At 45.0% G+C, this 22962-nt stretch overlaps 1 pseudogene; it reads left to right on the forward strand.

Annotated features, from left to right (window-relative positions):
• The first annotated feature begins 11838 nt into the window (after positions 1-11838).
• LOC126413633 (5S ribosomal RNA) lies at positions 11839-11956 on the forward strand (annotated as a pseudogene).
• Positions 11957-22962: the final 11006 nt, after the last annotated feature.

The raw sequence follows: 22962 nt of genomic DNA on the forward strand, positions 1-22962 counted from the left end.
CATCGAGTACAACAGAAGCGATTTCTAACGTTCCCCAAGGTAGCGTTATAGGCCCTTTTCTGTTCCTTATCTATATATAAACGATTTTGGAGACAATCTGAGCAGCCGTCTTTGGTTGTTTGCAGACGACGCTGTCGTTTATCGACTAATAAAGTCATCAGAAGATCAGATCAACTGTAAAAAGATTTAGAATAGATATCTGAATGGTGCGAAACGTGGCAGTTGACCCTAAGTATCGTAAAGTGTGAGGTCATTAACATGAGTGCTAAAAGAAACTCACTAAACTTCGGTTGCAGGATAAATCAGTCTAATCTAAAAGCCGTAAATTCAACTAAATACCTAGGTATTACAATTACGAACAACTTAAATTGGAAGTAACACATAGAAAATCTTGTGGGGAAGGCTAAGCAAAGACTGCGTTTTATTGGCAGGACACTTAGAAAATGTAACAGACCTACTAAGGAGACTGCCTACACTACGCTTGTCCGTCCTCTTTCAGAACACTGACGCGCGGTGTGGGATCCTTACCACATAGGACTGACGGAGTACATCGAAAAAGTTCAAAGAAAGGCAGCACGTTTTTTACTATCGCGAAATATGGGAGAGAGTGTCACAGAAATGATACAGGATTTGGGCTGGAAATGATTAAAAGAAAGGCGTTTTTCGTTGCGACGGGATCTTCTCACGAAATTCCAATCACCAGCTTTCTCCTCCGAATGCGAAAATATTTTGTTGACACCGACCTACATGGGGAAGAACGATCACCACGATAAAATAAGGGAAATCAGAGCTTGTACGGAAAGACATAGGTGTTCATTCTTTCCGTGCGCTGTACGAGATTGGAATAATAGAGAACTGTGAAGGTGGTTCGATGAACCCTCTGCCAGGCACTTGAATGTTATTTGCAGAGTATCCATGTAGATGTAGGTGCAGAAAATCTGACTGAGGGAGCGGTCAGTCAAGTTAAGCTGATTGTCAACATCCATATCTTCGAGGCGCTATGTCAGCCACCATCAACGCGTCCACATTTTGCTGCAATTGGGGCCCGAAGTAGGATGTGAAGTTTTGGGTAACTACAGGCTGCAACTGCAAATCCCAGTTGTGGCTGGGTACATTTTAGCCATGCGAACCTGATAAAGAAAACAGCCTAGAAGCTCCTTGTGTGTATGCATGTGTGCTGTGGAGACTTGTTTGGTTTCTACGTCATGTGACAGCATTACAGCGCCCCCAGGGCATAGAGCGGCGGGTATGATCCAGGATGATCCGATCAGGTGATGGAGGCAAGTTGGCAGTCCAGGAGACTCCAGAGGAGAGCAGTTGCAAATGTAACAAATTCTTTATGGACGCATCTGTGCTGCGTAGCACACTGGCCGGCTCTCTGCTGAATTCTGCTGGACTGGCTGCCTGCATGCCCCGTACTGCTGACAGGGGTCCTCCACCGAGCACCGGTGGCGGAGTGGACAGAGCGCCAGTGACGTGTGTGTTCGAAGATGACGTATCTGCTGCAGACCCGGTCGGCGCCTCGCCTGCGTCAGAGCATGGGAAGCCACCTCGAGGAGGCACCCGTCCTGCGATGATCAACAATAATTGTTGTGCACTGGCAGCGACCCGCTGCCCCTGAACAGGAGTCAGCCATGCTACTGGAGCTGACGTGGGAGGGCCAGTCGTGCCGTGGCATTAAGTCTGGGGACGACTTAGTGCACAAATCTGTAGCTCTGCCGTAGTCTCGAACCGGCGCCTGTCAGGTCCACGTGGCGTCGTCGTCCGGCAGATCTCCGGTCTCTTTTTAGGGCTGCGAGACTCAGAATAATTTCGTTACAGGATTTCCACTACTTATAGTAGGCAGTGGCTCGCTTGTTGTGAACTTGTGCCACTACCAGTCACTTATCCTAAAACACCACAGCCTCTGTCAGTGTAGAAATCTGCCTTTCCCCATTCTGTAAGTTTGTGTAGACTTTTGGGTTCGTTATTGCAGGAAACTAACCTGCCTCGCAACACTGCGTCGGCTTTGTTGAATTTCTACAGTGACTCTCGCCTGCTGTCAGCAGTGCTGCAATACAAAAATCTTGGGATAGCGATATGCATATATACAGTTGGCGGTATTATCGTGTACACAAGGTATAAAAGTGCAGTGCATTGGCGGAGCTGTCGTTTGTACTCATATGACTCGTAAAAAAGCTCTCCGACGTGATTATGTACGCACGATGGAAATTAACAGACTTCGAACTCGGAATGGTAGTTGGAGCCAGACGCATAGGACATTCCATTTCGGAAATCATTGGGGGAATTCAATATTCCGAGATCCACAGTGCCAAGAGTGTGCCGAGAATACCAACGCAATGGCCGACGGCCTTCACTCAACGACCGAGAGCAGCGGCGTTTGAGTAGAGTTGTTAGTGCTAACAACAAGCAACACTGCCTGAAATAACCGCGGGAATCAATCTGGGATGTACGACGAACATATTTGTTAGGTCAGTGCGGCCAAATTTGGAGTTGATAGGCTATGGCACGAGACGACCGAAGTGAGCGCCTTTGCTCACAGCACGACATCGTCTGCAGCGCCTCTTCTGTGCTCTGGACCATATCGGTTGGACCGTAGACGACTGGAAAACCTTTACCTGGTCAGACGAGTCCCGATTCCCGTTGGTAAGTCCTGAAGGTAGGGATCCAGAGTCGCTTAGATCCCACGAAGCCATGAATCCAAATTGTCAACAAGGCACTGTACAAGCTGTTGATGGTTCTATAATGGTGCGGGCTGTGTTTACGTGGACTGTACTAGATCCTCTAGTCCAGCTGAACCGATCGTTGACTGGAAATAATTATTTTTGGCTACCTGGAGACCATTTGTAGTCAAACAACAATGGATTTTTTATGGATGGCAATGCGCCATTTCAACGGACCACAACCGTTTGCGATTGATTTGACGAACATTCTGAACAGTTCAAGCCAATGATTTGGCCACCTCGATCGCCCAACATGAAACCCGTTGAACATTTATGAGATATAATCGAAAGGTCAGTTCGTGCACGGTAACCTGCACTGATAACACTTTCGTAGTTATGGGCAGATATATAGGGAGCATGGCTTAATATTTCTGCAGCGGACTTCAACGACTTGCTGAGTGAAATCCACGTCGAGTTGCTCCACTACGCCGGGTAACCGAGATCAGACGCGATATTGGGAGGAGGTATCCCATTATTTCTGTCACCTTACTGTAGATCATTCAGATTCGCACTAATATGGCCTTACAAGGTCGGTACACTCCACCATTATTAGTTTAGACTCTGTATATTGTGTTTCCGAGATGCTGTAGAGCCTTGGCTGGTAAATATGATTTCTGTCTTTTTTTTTTCATGGTAATCCGTATTTGATCTTTTGAAAAACTTTGTTCTCGGCTGCAGTAAAGCTCAGTTGGTTGATGAACTTGGGCCTTAAGAATTAACAGGACTGTATGGTGCGGTCACCCATGAAACTTTTACGCGGTGATTTTGCAACTTGTGGAGTGGTACTGACCTGTCAAACAAAAATTAAAAGTACCTTGTCATTATTGTAGAGCTGTGTTACATTTTAATGTTCTTACAAATAATCCTGTGAGTAGTGTGAAATCTGGTGTACCATTCCTTCAGGGAAAGGTGTGAACTCCTGCGATAGAAACTGAGTGACATTGTCCACCCTTAGGTCCAAAATATTCTTAACAAAGCTTGGACTGTTCTCATAGAACTTAAGACGCCATTTGTATCACTCACGGAAATTTAGAAAACGTATCAATAACAATTAGCCAGTAGCTCCCAAAAATGGTCCACCATTGCCTGTGTGTAAATGGGACGAGACGTCTGTTGCGGAAAATATTTCCGCAGAAGAGGAGCCGACTGGTATTTCTGGTATAAGTAGCATTTAGCCAGCATTACTTTATCCATTTTCTTCCAATAGTAACGCTCTCTGGCTATGCATTTCGAAGGCGTGACGCCCCCGAAGCATTAATGCACTTCCCATGTTTGCGCTTCTGGAATCACCACTTGTGCCTTTCCTGACTATGAATGCCCAAAAATGACACATTCGTTGGTAGGGAGAGCAAGTCTCGTGTACCAGTATGATTTAACTTCTTGCTTAACTTTTTATCTGAAGACCAATCTGATTTAATTTATTGTTTTATTTTGGATATCTCTGAATCCCTTTGCGCTAGTATGGCTATCAAGATTTCATTCAATGTAAATTTTGCGATAGTGTCTTGCATGATTATATTCTAACAGGAGAAGAACCGAAATTATTATCTTACGCTCCTGGCAGTCGTAATAGTAAGAATGTATTAATGTAGTCAGATATGCACTGGTAAACTATTTCACAATTTAAGTTTGATAAAAGAAGCTCTATCGCTCAGATCATTGTGCTGTTCTAAAAGGAGCAGTATTATTGAGTCCAAACATTGCCACCTCTGGCGCGTGATCCATAAGTAGAATTAATATTCGAACTGAAATGCACTCATAGAACCTTCTGACAGCCAAAATAGTAGCTAGAGCTTTCTAGCTTTCTTTCAAAATGACTGTAATTCTCTGACCAGTCATGATTGTTTAAGACGCGGACGCAGTCGGCCCTACTACACTATGTCGTCTGCGTAACGAAACTCCACTGATTCTTTTGTAGAAAGTATCAGCTGCAATACTTATTATTTTACGTGGATTGTGTATGGTAGCGAGAGATTTGGCGCGTAGTAAGCTTCATTTCAACTTGTCAAGTGCACGTTGACATTCAGTGTTCCAGATCCATTTCGTTCCTTTTCGTAAGAGATTGCGAAGCGGTTACATTAATTTACTGTACTAATCGATGTGACCTAGAACAGCATGTAATACTTGAGATGTTAAGGTGCCTGAAGGTTTTGAATTATTTCAATGCGTTGCGTTGCTAGATTCATGCCTTTATATGACAGTATGAGTGCTAAGCATTAAACAGCTTGCTGTAATAATATGCATTTTTCTTTTACTTTTTGAAGAGCTGCTTGTAAAATCTTAAACACACATTCAAAATTACGAAAAAACACTTTAGGAGTGTTCCCTGAGAAAATTATATCATCCAAATCGTTCATTGGGGTTGCAGCTTTCCTAATTATCCTTCTGTGTGGTGCCACAGCCTCTAGAGATTTTTTGGAGGAGAAAATGGTCCTTACTAGATTTTACTTTAACACAATAAATAAATAATAATACAGCCTACTAGGGATCATATTTTTCTAACTAACTGATTTAAGCATCGCTGGAATAACTTGTTGCAATGTCAATTCCTCTTATTGATAAAGTCCAAAAAGAGTATGACCAATAATTTCTGTGTTCTCTCATAAAGAGATATTTATTGGTAGACTTCCTTCAAATTTGGCTTTGCAAAACATTTACCAACAACTAATTTAGACATTAATTCTTCCGCTTTCAGACCTGGGCATCAAAATATTATTGATTTCGCGATGATATCTTAAAATCGCTGAAATTGTTAAAGTGCTATTGAATTTTTCTACCACGACAATGGATTTTGCACTTTGGCAATTAGTGCTCTGTTATACGAATCCATTCTATTCGAGACGATCTAGCCCTGTTTATTGAATAAATCGAGGGGTGGTAGCTTGGTTGCTTTGTTTGAAGTTGCTAATACACTTCTGATCTGTTTTGTAAATTTTTTGTGTGCAACTTCTGTCATGAACTGGCTTTTAATCGGTTTTTGTTAGTCACTGTAGCTGAACAATGTTCTTTGAAACTATGTTAATTTTGGTGAGCCCAGTTTCTTGTACTCCTGTAGATTAACTAAAGAAATGGAAGAGCTCATCTTTATTTAAAACTTTAATGGTACTTCATTACCTCAGAAACAAATAAAACCTTATCACTGGCTGAGAAGACAGCATGAACTTCACTTTTTTGCCCTTAAAATATTATTTATATGCTCAAGTTCATTTTGAGATTCCTTTTTTTTCTTACGAAATACTTTATAATGCTTCGACGTTTGATAACATTATCTAATTTGCTTTTCGTTGGGTGCTTCAGATTTATGTCCTTTCTGTTTTCAGTGCGTGCATTGTGCGCTTCTTTGCACTTGTGAGTAATACCACACGGTGTACATGAACATAGTTTCTCCATATGTGATCTGTTAGCTGTTCATGCTATGGGCACTCGTAGCCTGTCCGTGCGAGTTGTTGTTGACACAATCGCGAACACACTAACGTCTTTAAACTGGGGCTTGTCAGCGTAGGCAAGCGTCCAGATAAAACGGCAGTCATTCTTACAATGATGGGACGGTAAAACGAACATTGTTTTTCTTTAATTTGTAATCGGGTGAGCGAGCTATGAGCATATCACAAGGAAGAGTGTCAGAATAATATAATTGTGCCACTCACTATTTGTAAACATGACTGGATTTGTTGAAACACCGAAAAAATTAATCCCTGGCTGCTGCTACATGCAGTTGAGCCTCAAAATAAGATTCTAGCTTATCTTTAATTTCTGTATATGAAAGTTTCACCGGATCTACTTGATGACACAGCTTTTGAAATAACTGAAAAATTTCTATGACCTATTACAGCATTAGGAAGAAGAAAAATCTTAGACCTCAACAAGATTGACAATGGAATGCTGTTCCATTCTGAATACATAATTTTCTGTCTGGTGCCGACGTGAACTCGTAATCCATAAACACAACCATGTTTGTTGAGAGCCGGATACTGAATGAATGCCAATTACGAGAAGAAGGAAGTCCAGGTACAATATCCAGGTACAATATAGGGTCGAAGTCCAATAAGCAGAATGGTACCCCGGATCAGGAAGAGTCTGGATACATCCGTAATAGACACGCTCTTTCGGACATTCCCACGACGGGAAGTCACACGGATTTAGCTCAGGGGTTATGGAAGACCAAACATTTTGTAACTGCGTGGAGATGATGTTGTCCTTACCAAAGGTTTCTCGAAGCAAATGTTCCACCTGACAAGCGACTTGCGGCATCGCCCCATCTTGTAGGAGAACAGTCGTGTGGACACAGCCACGTTTTTAAGTTGGATTCATGTGTCCTTACGTTGGCCAGAAGTCAATGTACTTCTAACAGGCCTGAAAGGTGTCAACTCCTCGAAGGAAAATGGACCGACAATGAAGGAGCTTGTGAAACCACACGACACAGTGACATAAGCTGAGTGCAGTGGATGTTCCTGCACAACATGTTGCGGAGTAGAACCCCATATCCGACAGTCTATGCTTTCACGGCACCGTGCAGAGTAGAATGTGCCTAGTTCGTCCAAAGAATTTCCCTCGGCCATATGTCACCAATTTTTATGAGTGCCAAAAAACGGAAGGCAAACTCACAGTGTTGAAGCCCATCTTGGGACTCTATTTGGTGCTCTTACTGAATCTTGTAGGGATATCAGTGTAAAATGCGACATAAAGGCTTTTGAGCTGTTCACCAGGGAAGAGAGAATTCAAGTGATCCAGCTCGAAACTGGCTGCAGAATCTCAGGTATATGCTGCACTCTCGGCTGCGGCTACAGTAACATCATCAACAACTGCCTTGAGAATGGGTCGCCTCCCTCTCTTCTCTGCTGCGTCACCTAATCCACCTGTTTCTTCAAATTTCTTAATTTCATTCTTTAGCCCGTTTATCGACATTGGGTCTCTTCTGCGATATACTCGCTATGCAGCACTGGTATTGCTGTCGTTCTGATAAAACAACTTTACCAGCAGTCAACGGTCTTTATTCTCAATAGCCATTGAGCTCCGTACGGAAATCGTCAACCTTCCTATCCTTTTACACTGTCGCTTCACAAAATAAATCAAAACTCGTCGCCAAGGGACAAATAACAGGAAATACTTCACATTGTGGCTACTTACAGCGCCGTAGTTTCGCCTGGTGGCAGAAAGTGGTACTATTATTTTTTTCTGAACGCTCCACGAGCGCACCGATTTTACGATGTATACAGCCCACGCGGCACCAGCCGGAGTACCGTAAGTTTAACTGTAATCACCTCGTACTATCTGGAGATGTCCGCTGTGCGCCAATGTTGCTAATACTGATCGGCAGCAACTGAACTGGTACGGAAGACGTGGTGTCAAGGAGATAATGTGTTGCGTGACAGAATGGCAGATCCTGGACAGTACTGCCAACGCTATCACACTAAAAGCATGGGTTGCTCGTCAACCAACCCCCGTCTGCTGCACTACGGGAGGCTGCTTCAGAATATCGGGAATCAAAGCTGCGAAGGGAGCTGACATCAACAGTTGTGCCAGTAAAGACAAAACTGCATGCACGGCCATCGCGTAACAACGTCAGAGAGAAACGCAGCCGTGGGCTGTGTCTCGACAACTAAGGAACTAGAAGCGGGATGACGTGCGCCGGGGTGTGCCTGCATTCCTTGCCGACAGCAGCGATGCTACCTCTGAGCAGGGGAATAGTCCTCTGCAACCATGGAGCAGACAAACAGCGTTAGATGATGATGATGATGATGTTTGGTTTGTGGGGCGCTCAACTGCGCCGTTATCAGCGCCTGTACAAATGCCCAACCTTTGCTCAGTCCATCTCGCCATTTTCATGAATAATGATGAAATGATGAGGACAACACATACACCCCGTCGTCTCGAGGCAGGTGAAAATCCCTGACCCCGCCGGGAATCGAAGCCGAGACCCCGTGCTCGGGAAGCGAGAACGCGACCGCGAGACCACGAGCTGCGGACAAACAGCGGTAGAGGCAGATGCCACCACGACCTTCTACTTTGCGCTGAGGGAACCAGCACGGCATGCTTTTGAGAGGGAGTATGGGGTGCATTGTGGAATGTGACAAAGAAGAGCTGAGGCTATTATAATGATAGTAGAAGTAGCTAGATTTGGTTGTGGGTTTAGCATTTATTACCAATATAAATAGTTTTTTTCTAATTATTGCCATTACTAATAGTAGAAATTGGTATAGTGATAGCGAGCTAGTATTGTGTAAGAGGTATTAATGTACTGTATAATTTTTGTAAGGATAAGTATAAGAATGAATACGTTCTGTATTTAAATTATAGTTAACAGGCTGCAATAATGGAGGTATGTATGTGTATATGTACTGCATCTCCTCCTAACCCAGCTGACCGATTTCACGATTTCAACAAAACATCATACATACATCGCTTACTATCAAGCAACACTCGGTGGGGGGGGGGGGGGGGGGGGGTTGAAAATCTGCCGCAATGCCACATCATGCATAACGTTTAAATTTATTACTTGTGTACTACTAACTCTATTCGCAATAAATTTCGTAGACAGTGTCACCATACCCCGCTAAGTACACCAACAAAATTGTATCACAGTACCACATGCAGTTCAGCAGATATCATTCCATAAACATTGAGATGCGGGAAAAATGTCGTATTGTGCATGACATTTATATTTATTACTTCTTTGCTACTGACTCTGTTCGCAACACATTTTGCAAACAGTATCCACAATCCACGTATACCGCTGAATGTACCTAAACATATTATTGTACGACAATTATCTTAAGAGATATTACATCATAAACACTGAGATACGTGAAAAATTACCGCATCATGCAAGAAGTTTTAATCCGTTTATTATTTACTAGTAAGACACTCTTGCGGTCGAGTTAACTCAAGGGAATCAAAATGGTTCAAATGGCTCTGAGCACTATGGGACTCAACTGCTGTGGTCGTAAGTCCCCTAGAACTTAGAACTACTTAAACCTAACTAACCTAAGGACATCACACACATCCATGCCCGAGGCAGGATTCGAACCTGCGACCGTAGCGGTCGTGCGATTCCAGACTGTAGCGCCTTTAACCGCTCGGCCACTCCGGCCGGCTCAAGGGAATCCTCGACACCTGGTAGCACTGATAGTTTTCGACTGCGAAGCTCAAACGGCTATAGGTGAAAACAGTAGCCGTCTGTAGACCCATGAAGAGGCGTATAAACGTTTACAAAATCGCACTGGAGGCACGTGAAACAACTGCGCCCAGCGTACAGGAACAGACGTTAAAGAGAATTAGTATCTTGCATACTGTGTTTTGTAATTTATACATTTGTACATTATGCATATTTCTTTGGACGACTGTGTCACAATTACAATGGAAATGAATTTTTTTTCTATACTACAGAACGAACATAGTTCATTTTTTGTTCTAGTTTCTAACAGAAAATTGGCAAAATAAATGTACTGGCACTGCTGGGTTTGTTCAGTAAATAGATAAATGTGTCTTAGAACTTAATAGCGTAAGAAATTAGTCGCCACTTATTTAGCTTCCCTAAGTGGGCCCATCTCACTCATCAGAACCCAGTCTTCCTATCAACCTGTAGACGATTTGCAACTGACTCTCTTTGCTATCAGCAGTGAATGTATTTTGTCCTGCATGTAATATTTGGTATTGGAAATTCCAACTCGTGAGTCACTTAATTTGCGCGTCCGCTCACATTGTTCACTACCTCTAATTTTGGGCGGTCCATTAATCTGTCTGCTTACTTGAACGTGTGGTGAGCTAAGTTATGGCGCGGCGTTAATAGAGCGAGGCACGCTTTCCAGGTCTCGCAGGCCAACCGGCTTGTTTTCGTGGCGGTCACCGTTCTCCCTCCGCACACACCGCCCTGCTCCCCCAGGCGGCAGACTTCTTCTCGGAACCGGCTACACGGCTGATAAATCGGCGGGCCGTCGGCTCCCGAGATAAAAGCCGCGAGGAATTAACTATCAGGCGGCAGAGCGATTACCGGAATAAATCCAGGGCGGGCGCCACGCAAATGGAGCGGGCGGGTCGCACCTCTCCGTCAGTGACACGGCGCCCGCTGCGAGGGTGGTATCGCGGCGCGCCCGTCAGCGCCTCTGATGAGCTCCACAGTCCACCAGTCTGCTGTCCGAAGCTCTCTCTGATTCAGCAGCTAAGCCCACGCCGTCTGTAGGTCACCGGATATGCTTACGATACTCTACATCTCCATATATTACGAAACTAACTCGCATTTTGCGAATCCGGATTGGCATCAGTTCTTTGTGACTCACGAAAATTTGTGCAGGATCGGCATTCGAAACCGGATTTCCCGCTTATTGTGAGCGGTCGCCTTAAACACTTCAGGTATCCGAGCGTACCTCCAGGACAAGAAACACTTACATACGCCACTACAATTGTCATAATCATCTTGAGGGTTTCTGCAACTGCATAGATATTGAAGAGAAATCATTAATTGTTCAGTCTCAGTTGCCAATTTTTGTTAGGTTACATGTTTCGATTACTCCGGATCACCTTCAGAGCTAAAACAAAGTAAAACTAAATATGTACCACCTAATATTTTACAACGAACAGAAAAAGAACAATTGCACATAAATGTAGAATCTACCTAAGTGGTTGCATCAGCAACCCGTCTTTTTTACTCAGACCCATACCAGAGTACTGTGTTTTCAGTTGCTGTCACTGATTCGAATAGGTGTATATTGAAGGCAGGACGGAGGGGTAAGTGGAAATGGAGTGAGACTGATTCAGGACGGGAAAGGAACCCGCGATAGGGTGGTGGGGTTCAAATGGTTCAAATGGCTCTGAGCACTATGGGACGTAACTTCTAAGGTCATCAGTCCCCTAGAACTTAGAACTACTTAAACCTAGCTAACCTAAGGACATCACAAACATCCATGCCCGAGGCGGGATTCGAACCTGCGACCGTAGCGGTCGCGCGGTTCCAGACTGTAGCGCCTAGAACCGCTCGGCCACCCCGGCCGGCGAGGTGGTGGGGATCGTTCTAAAATTATAGAAAGTGTAATTATGTAAAACTTCTCGTTGAAATGCGAGGGTCACTCCAAAACAAATGCACACTATTTTTTTTAAATCCTATCTTTTATTCTACATGGGCAGCGGCCTTGCCGCAATGGATACACCGGTTCCCGTGAGATCATCGAAGTTAAGCGCTGTCGGGCGTGGCTGGCAATAGGATGGGTGACCACCTTGGTCGCCATGTGCTGTTGCCATTTTTCGGGGTGCACTCAGCCTGGTGATGCCAATTGAGAAGCTAATCGACCGAATAGTAGCGGCCCCGGTCAAAGAAAACCATCGTAACGACCGGGAGAGCGGTGTGCAGACCACACGCCCCTCCTATCCGTATCCTCAGCTGAGGATGACACGGCAGTCGGGTGGTCCCGATGGGCCACTTGTGGCCTGATGACGGAGTGCGTTTATATTCTACATGTTTGAAAGTTTTACAGTGTATAGATATATCCTTTAGGAACAATATTTTCATTTTTCCACATAATTTCCATCCCTCTCAACTGCCTTACGCCGTCTTGGAACCAGTGCCTGTATACTCGCACGGTAAAATTCTGGACCAACCTGTTGGAGCCACTGTTTGGCAGCATGCACAAGGGAGTCACCATTTTCAAACCTTGTTCCACGAAGAGAGTCTTTCAGTTTCCCAAAGAGATGAGCCGGCCGGAGTGGCCGAGCGGTTCTAGGCGTTACAGTTTGGAACCGCGCGACCTCAACGGTCGCAGGTTCGAATCCTGCCTCGGGCATGGATGTGTGTGATGTCCTTAGGTTAGTTAGGTTTAAGTAGTTCTAAGTTCTAGGGGACTGATGACCTCAGCAGTTAAGTCCCATAGTGCTCAGAGCCATTTGAACCATTTGAACCAAAGAGATGATAGTCACATGGAGTCAGGTCAGTGTTGTCCATCCGAGTTTTGTGATCGCTTCCATGGTTCTTTGACTGACATGTGGCCGTGCATTGTCGTGCAACAGCGAAACATCCTGCTTATGCCGATGTGGTAGAACACGACTCAATCGAGCTTGAAGTTTCTTCAGTGTCGTCATATATGCATGAAAATTTATGGTGGTTCCACTTGGCATGATGTCCACAAGCAAGAGTCCGTCGGAATTGAAAAACACCGTAGCCATAACTTTTCCAGCAGGCGGTGTGGTTTTGAATTTTTCTTTTTTTTTTTTTTTGTCCTTGGGTGAATTTGCATGATGGCACTTCATCTCTGGTGAAAAATGATGGAGCCATGTTTCATCCCCTGTCACAATTCTTCCAAGAAATTTCTCTTCACCGTTCTCGTACTGTTCCAAAAGTTCGCTGCATACCGTTTTTTTTTTGTTTCTTTGTGAGCCACTGTCAACATCCTGGGAACCCACCTGCCACAAACCTTTTTTAACTCCAACACTTTCAGTATTCTGCAAACACTTCCTTCCCCTATCCCAAAGTAGCGTGCCAATTTGTTCACTTTGATGCGTCTGTCAGCAGTCACCAATTCGTTAGCCCTCTGCACATTGTCTGAAGTGTGTGCAGTACGAGGCCTGCCGCTACGAGGACAATCCTCATTATTGCCGTGCCCGATTTCATCACGTAACCTGCTTGCCCACCGACTAACCGTACTCCGATCGACAGCAGCATCTCCATACACCTTTTTCAACCTCTTGTGGATATTTCCCACTGTCTCGTTTTTACAGCACAGGAATTCTATGACAGCACATTGCTTCTGACGAACGTCAAGTGTAGCAGCCATCTTGAAGACATGCTGTGACGGTACCACTCACGGGAACAGGTTGAACTAAGTTTGAAAACAAGCGGGAAGGATGCATCTACACACTGTAAGACTTTCACACATGCAGAATGAAAACTGAATTTTTACAAAAATAGTGTGTATTTCTTATGGAGTGACCCTCGTACTAATAGTGTAGAACGGCAAAAATAGTGAATTTATGGGACGGTGGGGGGTGGGGGTTGCGCAATTGACAGCGCGCAAAGAAGGCTTGGGACGGAAAATAAAGTAACAAAAACTGAAGTAACATCTGAAGATATTCAAAGTGTGAAACTTTGAAAGATGGCATCCCTGTCACTATCCCTTTCAACCCCCTCTCCCCACCACCCTCCATTCCTTCTTTGCTCATTCTCAAACCCCCTCCCTATCACTCCACTGAATAATTTCACTATTTTATATCCTACATATATTACACATACCCGTCGTTCTACACTATTAGTGTTTCAAAGAGAAGTTTTACGTAGTTACACGTTCTATAATTTTAGCACGAACTGTCCTGTTAATTTCAGGCCTTTCCCACCACCTCTTACCTGCTTCCTTTCCCCTTCCCCAGTTTTCCTCACTCCATTTCTACTTCCTCCCTCTCCCCCACTGCCACCAACACATACTGATTTAAAACTCTGACTGTCGTTGCAAAAAAACAGTACTCTGATGTATGGTTCTGAGAAGAGAAGACGGGTTGCTGACGCAACTACTTAGGTAAATTCTACATTTACGTACAATTCTTTTCTTTTCTACTTGTGGTTAAATGCTAGGTGGTAAATATTTAGTTTTACTCTGTTTTAGATCCGGATTGATCGAAACGTGTAATCTAATTAAAAATGTGGTACTGAGACAGAACAATAAATGAAAATTATCTTAAACTTCCAGAACCATTACACTTGCACATTTCGTGATTCCCACACAGGGAAGGACAACTATTTCGTCATTTTAGCACGAGCTCTCGTGTTAAATTCATGACGTTCCCACCACCCTTGGATACATCAATGATGGTTACAATGTCTGTGTTTATACAGTGTCTGTATCTTCATATAACAATGGCCGTCGGACATGGATGCATGTCTGAAGGATCTGTACCGTCCGTCCATAAAGTTCCAAGAAGGATTTTGTTCCTGGCGTATAAGAGACGTCATCCCAGTAATTACGGTGACAGCTTGGACTAACAGCAGTATGAAAAGGATGTGCACATGACGAGTCAGTTGTGAGCAGACTGTGTTAAGTAGTGGACGTGTGACCACGGTATGTCAATAATGTTGTGTCATAAATCGCATTGGAGCAATGTGTTCAACAGATCATTCAGATTATTTTGAAGAAGAGGAAAGTGTGTGTAAATTTTGTCCCACACGCATTGACTCCCAAAAACTAACGTCAGGTATATATCTGCCGCGACTTGACTGAAATGCAAAATGCGAATTTTTCTTTTCTGAACAAACTCATCACGGATGACCAGAGTCGGTGTTATCAATACGAAGCAACTGCAAGACTACAATATGGACAAAATCACATGGAGTGCCAACGCATTGACGACTTATCCGACGGTCAAGCGACTCTGACGTGCCATTTGAGCAAGCAAGAACTTTTATGACTGAGTCACAGGGTTGTACGAACGTTCCGTGCTCTTTACACAACTGGGTGGGGGGGGGGGGGGGGGGGGGAGGGAGACTGTATAGAACAGCATAATCGTTAAAAGCACAATATTGACGTCTTTCTATTTGTTATTAATCCAGTTCGAAACTTCTCGAACTGATGGAGTACATCTACACTCCACATGTCACCTTGTGGTGTGTGGCGAAGGATACTTAGTGTGCAACTTCATCTTCCTTCTTTCCTGTTCCGGTCGCGAATAGTGACCGGGAAAATTGTCTGTAGGTAAGCCTCTACATTAGCCCAGATCTACACCGTCCAGTCACTTTAACCTGACCACCGATTATGTTCAATATCAACGTGCACTAACCGCTCACAGACGGTAGGTGGAAGCACTAGCAGTGGAGGGTATACAAGGTATTACAAAAAGGTTCGGCCAAACTTTCAGGAAACATTCCTCGCACAAAGTAAAGAAAAGATGTTATGTGGACATGTGTCCGGAAACGCTTAATTCCCATGTTAGAGCTCATTTTAGTTTCGTCAGTATGTACTGTACTTCCTCGATTCGCCGCCAGTTGGCCTAATTGAAGGAAGGTAATGTTGACTTCGGTGCTTGTGTTGACATGCGACTCATTGCTCTACAGTACTAGGCATCAAGCACATCAGTACGTAGCATCAACAGGTTAGTGTTCATCCCGAGTGTGGTTTTACAGTCAGTGCAATGTTTACAAATGCGGAGTTGGCAGATGCCCATTTGATGTATGGATTAGCACGGGGCAATAGCCGTGGCGGGGTACGTTTGTATCGAGACAGATTTCCAGAACGAAGGTGTCCCGACAGGAAGACGCTCGAAGCAATTGATCGGCGTCTTAGGGAGCACGGAACATTCCAGCCTATGAGTCGCGACTGGGGAAGACCTAGAACGACGAGGACACCTGCAATGGACGAGGCAATTCTTCGTGCAGTTGACGATAACCATAATGTCAGCGTCAGAGAAGTTGATGCTGTACAAGGTAACGTTGACCACGTCACTGTATGGAGAGTGCTACGGGAGAACCAGTTGTTTCCGTACCATGTACAGCGTCTGCAGGCACTATCAGCAGCTGATTGGCCTCCACGGGTACACTTCTGCGAATGGTTCATCCAACAATGTGTCAATCCTCATTTCAGTGCAAATGTTCTCTTTACGGATGAGGCTTCATTCCAACGTGATCAAATTGTAAATTTTCACAATCAACATGTGTGGGCTGACGAGAATCCGCACGCAGTTGTGCAATAACGTCATCAACACAGATTTTCTGTGAACGTTTGGGCAGGCATTGTTGGAGATGTCTTGATTGGGCCCCATGTTCTTCCACCTACGCTCAACGGAGCACGTTACCATGATTTCATACGGGATACTCTACCTGTGCTGCTAGAACATGTGCCTTTACAAGTACGACACAACATGTGGTTCATGCACGATGGAGCTCCTGCACATTTCAGTCGAAGTGTTCGTACGCTTCTCAACAACAGATTCAGTGACCGATGGATTGGTAGAGGCGGACCAATTCCATGGCCTCCACGCTCTCCTGACCTCAACCCTCTTGACTTTGATTTATGGGGGCATTTGAAAGCTCTTGTCTACGCAACCCCGGTACCAAATGTAGAGACTCTTCGTGTTCGTATTGTGGACGGCTGTGATACAATACGCCATTCTCCAGGGCTGCATCAGCGCATCAGGGATTCCATGCGACGGAGGGTGGATGCATGTATCCTCGCTAACGGAGGACATTTTGAACATTTCCTGTAACAAAGTGTTTGAAGTCACGCTGGTTGCTGTGTGTTTCCATTCCATGATTAATGTGATTTGAAGAGAAGTAATAAAATGAGCTCTAACATTGAAAGTAAGCGTTTCTGGACACATGTCCACATAATATATTTTCTTTCTTTGTGTGTGAGAAATGTTCCCTGAAAGTTTGGCCGTACCTTTTTCTAACACCCTGTATAAAGTTTGTCGGAAGGAAACATAACCCAGTGCATCCGTTGTCGTAATGCGGACACGGAGCGATTTATCTTATGTCCAGACGGGCATTTCATTGTCTTCGGGCCAAGGATGGAAGCATTTCCGAAATGGCCTATTTTGTAAACTATTCGCAACAAGCCGTGGTTAAAATATACCGCGTATGCCAAAGTGGTCCTTCCAAAACCGGCGCCGAAGCGGCTGTGCTGCACCACGGACCATACATGATAGTGGTCAACAACGGCTGTGGAGACGGATACGGACGAAGAGGCGTTCTGCAGTTGCGAAACTGCCCGCATTGAACCAGCGGGCTAACAACAGTGTCTCCTCAACGACCGTTCAGTGGACGTTGCTGCATTTTACAACGTGTTACACGTTGTGGGATTACACCCATCTTCAGACATCACAAACTTCAACTCCTTCCTAACCAACCAGGCGTACGCCCTTGACAACTCAAAGAAAGTGTCCAATAACATATGACTATAACAACGACTCAAGCATTATTGAAACAGAGCGCTTTGCTTCAAGACTGTTTGTGTGGCAGTTATAGTCATATGTTATTGGACACTTTCTTTGAGTTATCAAGGCTGTACACCTGGTTGGTTAGGAAGGAGTTGAAGTTTGTGATGTCTGAAGATGGGTGTAATCCCGAAATGCGTAACATGTACTAATAAAAGATTCAATTGAACATCTCATGACTTTATTGCGATTGTACAGCATTGGTTGCCAGTTATTAACATAAAAATAATCGCAGGCCTCAGACGGGATTTTGTGTCCTGGCAGTCAGGCAGTACCCGGGGATCGGCCTGTTGAGGAAGGACCACCTTGAATATGAGTTGGCGATAAGGCGCCAGCCTATTGTGGCCAGTGTTCCGGACTTAGTGGCCTGCTTGGTGCTACCGTTCTTCACCCAGTTGACGTTACGCCGGAGGTGGTGGGTGAGACAGAAGCAGCCTTTGAATTTTTGTTCAAGGCTTTTGGGGCCCTGAGGACACCATTTGTGTTTTTGAAGGCACTCAAACTAGTGACCGTCAATTGAATAGGATGCGGGCACTGTTAGCGCATTTAACCAATTGGATAGCGGATTTAGGCATGTTAGGTTTGGAGGATGATAATAAAAAATTAACCGTCGAATTGGGGTCTTTGGTTAATGCATTGCAGTTTAAGCATATGTTTAGAATTGGATGGGAAGAGGACTGAAGAGCAGGACTTGCTATATCAAGGGGGAACCTGGAGCGAAGTTATATGCAACATTTACCAAATTGCCTAATCCTCTGGCGTATTTCTTTCGAGGTATTACTGAATTAGTTGTAGATCGACTTGAGCAGGTCGACAACTTCTTATGGTAGATGGTTCGTCTTGAACAACATTCTGCTGCCTTTCGCGTTTCGCACCAAGTAGTATTGTCACTAACGTACCTGATAGCTAGAGTTGAATTGCGGAACCTCCTATTCCGAGCCATGGGAAAAGGTTTTTCCTTACAGCGATTGAGGGAGCTTGTCATTAACCAGAGATTGATCACGGGAGTTCGGAAACAGCTTGGGTGTCGTTACATTTGGGAAATGCAGCAGGGTAAAGAGCAGTTAATCAGTATGTCTACAGAGTTCAGACAGCCTGCTCGGCCTTGTTGATCGATTTGCCAGAACCGGAGTTGGTGTCTATTGTTCTTACAGGAATGTGATCGGCGGATGAGTAGCACTTTGTTTTTCGTGATCGTCCTTCAACCTGGGAAGAGCTCCGTGCCACTGTTGTAGCGATATCCGTGTTGCCGCTTGCGAGCGATGTAAGTCGTGAAGTTAACGTTCAGGCCACGGGCGTTGTCAAGGGAAATTCCGAATTGCCTACATCGGCTGAGGTCGTTGAAAAAGGGAACCCCGGCGTTGCTTCAGGTGCGGTAGCATCGCTCATTTGGTGCGCTCTTGCATTCAACCGTGCGCACCCAGAGCCAATAAATGACGCCGGGCTGGACAGCGACCTAGGGATCGAGCCTTTAAACCTTTGTGTACCCGTGTTGTTACTCCCTCATCACTGCCCTTTCCTTATATTTGTTCTCGAGCAGGTGGCGAACCGATTTGTGCTCTTTTTGATTCTGGTAGCTCCCTTTCACTATTGAGCTTCGAATGGTTTCTAGAATTTGGTCATCTTACGAAACCTCGGTCGGTCCCTTCTCTGGTGCAGAGATGTCGGGTGGCCAAGGGCCAGGTGTTGCCTCTGCATGGTTGGGTCCGAGGGAGTATATAGGCTGTGGATTTCTCCTGGCCCTTGTCATTAGCCTAGGTCAAGAAGCTGCCGGTCGATTTAATTTTGGGGTGTGATTTCATCAATAAAACTGGGTTAGTCTTGGATTATTCTGGGCACACCTTCTTGCTTAAGTTCGCTCCTGCAGAGAAGTTTGGCTTCTGTGAGTGTGCTAAACGTACTGTGCGTCGAAATTCCGGCATCCTGGCTGTTGAGGCTGTGCCTAATGAGTTCGATCTCGCCCATCTGTCCCCACATCACGCCTCTCAGTAACAGGATTTGTTATAGAGTCCCCCTTAGCTCCTTTGTGATAGGTTGGGCATCACTAATGTTCTTAATTGCTACATACGTCTAGCTGACTTTATTCCTGTTACGCAGTCCCCATATCGCCTCTCCCCACATAAGGTGAAGATACTGAGAGGTAAAACATCCAAAATGCTTGAGCAAGGGGTTATTAGGCCTTCGGCATCTGCCTATGCTTTCCCCATAATCCTTGTCCCTAAGGATCATGAGCGGGATTTTAGGTCTGTTGTTGGCTACCGGCGTCTGAACGCAAAGGTAGTCCTCGAGTCTGTTCCTCTACCTGATCTTCATAACTCCTTTACTTGGTTCGCTGGTGCTAATTGGTTTACTGTCTTTGATTTGAAACAAGCCTATTATTAGATTTCCTTAGCTAAAGAATGTAAACATGTTACTGCATTTCGTAATGATTGGAATCTGTTTGAGTTCCCTTTGGTTTGGCTACTGGTGCAGCCGTTCTTACTCGTTTGGCGACTTGAAAGTAGTCTGAGTGTATAACTATTTAGAAAGTCATTTATAGCCGTTTGTTTCCAGACCATATGGATCATATCCAGCAAGTTTTTTTTTAGATTGCAGGGAGCCGAGTTAACTATTAAACCCAGTAAATTGTCGGTAGCCAGGGAGCAGGTGTCCTTCTTAGGTCACCTAGTATCAGGACAGAGTATTCGCATTGACTAGGAACGGACTAAGGTATCACGAGCTCTGCCTCCGCCTACCGATAAACGTTTAATTGCTAGGTTCATTGGCATGGCGAATTATTTTAGGCATTTTGTCCATAATTTTGCTCAGTTGGCGCTTCATTTGAATGAATTTCTCCGGAAAGTAGTGCGTTTTGAATGGGGGACCTGCCCAAGACGCCGCGTTTGAGCACATTAAGGCAGCTATAGCCAACCCTCCCGTTCTCGGAGTACCAGACTTTAATAAATGGTTTATTGTCCAAACTAATGCATCTAATATGGGTATTTCGCCTGTCCTCCTCCAGGAGTTCGAAGGTCAGAGGTAGCCATTACCGTACGCGTCTCGTCGGTTAACCATTGCCGAACTTAAATATTCTGTCTACGAGTGTGAGGCGTTGGCCATTTTGTTCGCGCTAGAGAAATACCGCTTTTACCTTGAGCATCGGATATTTCAGCTAGAAACGACAATCAGGCATTGAGCTGGGTGTTAGTCAGCCTACGTAAAACTGGCCGTATCGCCAGGTGGGCAGTACGCAATTCTGCATTTCAGTTTGAAGTCAAATACGTAAGAGGCACTGAAAACGTCCTTTCGAATGTTCTCAGCCGGATGTTCACTGAATCTACACCTAGTGAGGCCACCCGGGAAACAGACGGAGGCCATCTTAGTTGTATTGTGTCAGGTGAGATTCCTCTTTTATTTGATAATGTTGCTCAGCATCAGGATCAGGATCCTACTTGGGCACCTGTTAAGTAACGCCTGTTGGCTGGGGAGCTTTTGGATGAGTACGTTATTAAGAGGGGCATTTTGTTTAAAAGGGTGGGACGTGCTAATCAATTCAAGATGTGTTTGCCAGTAGCCCTGGTGCCCACAGTTTTTGATTATTTTCGTGATTCGTTGGTTGGTGGGCACTTAGGAACCTATGAGACCTTGGAAGAAATTAAAGAGCATTTGACTTGGCCCTCCATGGACCGTGACTTGAGAGAGATGGTTTCTCGATGTCGGTTGTGTATTGTAGTCAAACCTAAAAATGTTCTTCAACAGGGTCTGTTAAGTTTTGAGTTCGAATCCTGTCCTCCGCACAGACTCTTCATCGATTATGTAGGGCTCTTGCCTCGTACTAAGAGAGGTCATCGGTACGTATTGGTTATTATTGATGCGTTTTCGAGATTTACCTGGCACCCCCCCCCCCCAAACAAATTGTTAGTGATAATGCGCTCACCTTCCTTTCGGCTCCCTTCAAGGTCTTCTGTTTGTTTTCAAAACAGTGTCAAGCAAGTCACTACTACGCCGTATTATCCAGAGGGATCTTTTGCGGAGAGGGTCAATCGAAATCTTAAATCTGCATTGATTATTTACCATCAGAAGACGCTTAGGAAGTGGGATTCTAGTCTTTCTTGGCTTCGTTTTGCTTTCAATACCGCCAATCATGAGGCCTTGAAAGCCACTCCGGAATCCTTGATCCTTGCCTATCCTGTTAATTCCCCCCTTTTGAACTTGTGGGGAATTCAAGATCTCATTCCGGCAGATATTACACCTTGAGTCGTCAAGGAGAAATAGAGCCGTGCCAGACATAATATTCTCAGGGCTCATAACAAACAAGCTGAGCGTTACAATCGTAATTGGGGAGTCTTTATGGGAAGAACAGGAGGTCAGGGATATGTCCGTAGTTTCTCCGGGAGGCAGGTGCGTGTCGGAAAGCTTAGTAAATTCACTCCCCATTTTTTTGGGTCCTTGCACCATTGTGCGTACTTTAGGCCCAATTAGTCTACTGGTTAAGGAGGATAACCACACGAGTAATCAGTACTGGGTCCACTTAAGCCAAGTTAAATTTGGTTAGCCCAATTGTTGAGCTAACCCCCGGGTAGGTGTTTGAGGAGAGGGGGATGAGCCGTTTGTTCTTTTTGTCACAATCGAGTGGCGGTTTATTTCTCCTTGAGTTACTATCAAACCGAGTTGCTGACTTGCCTCCGACAGTGGTAGCAGCAGCGCTGTACCATCTTTGGTGTGACCGCTATATTTCCATGTGGTGGTGTGTATGTGACAGTTGGTCGGTTGGGACAGAGCAGCGAGGAAGTCTCCATGGTGCCAGGTCAGATCGGGAGCGCTGGCAGCGTGCAAGCGCGGTCAGATTACGAGGCACTAGCTACGAGAGCTACAAAGTTCGTTGCCCACCGAACCCGGACACTGAAGTTGAGTGATCAGTTAACCTGTTATGAAACCTCAACTGCTGTGACACCTCTTCGTCCATTGCCGGTTGTTGCTTCCTGGGCCGTTCCGGCTCGCAGCAAGGTATGGTGCGTTGGAGTTGGCGAAATTTTACAGTCGTCTTCCTGTATGGTCTTTAACTGTTAAATTGGCTGTGACTTATCAGTGAAGTGCACCAGCGGTATTTTCTACCTTCTGGCCATTAACACCTCAGTTACGTACCCTGGTCGTTAACGTAATTTACCGGCAGTGTGTGTTTTCTCGCCATGTTGATGCTGTCCGGCACTGCGTGTAGTTTGACAGCCTTTTAGTTGTTAGTTATTTTTTTCTTAAGAGAGGTTACTGTGCCTTGGCTGTTTTTAGATGCCAGTTTTGAAGACATAGTGTGGCTGGGATCTTCGTCCTCGGCTGATATTTTCCATTGTCGGGCAGAACG

The sequence above is a fragment of the Schistocerca serialis genome, chromosome 7, assembly GCF_023864345.2.
Source record: "Schistocerca serialis cubense isolate TAMUIC-IGC-003099 chromosome 7, iqSchSeri2.2, whole genome shotgun sequence".
Lineage (NCBI taxonomy): Eukaryota > Metazoa > Arthropoda > Insecta > Orthoptera > Acrididae > Schistocerca > Schistocerca serialis.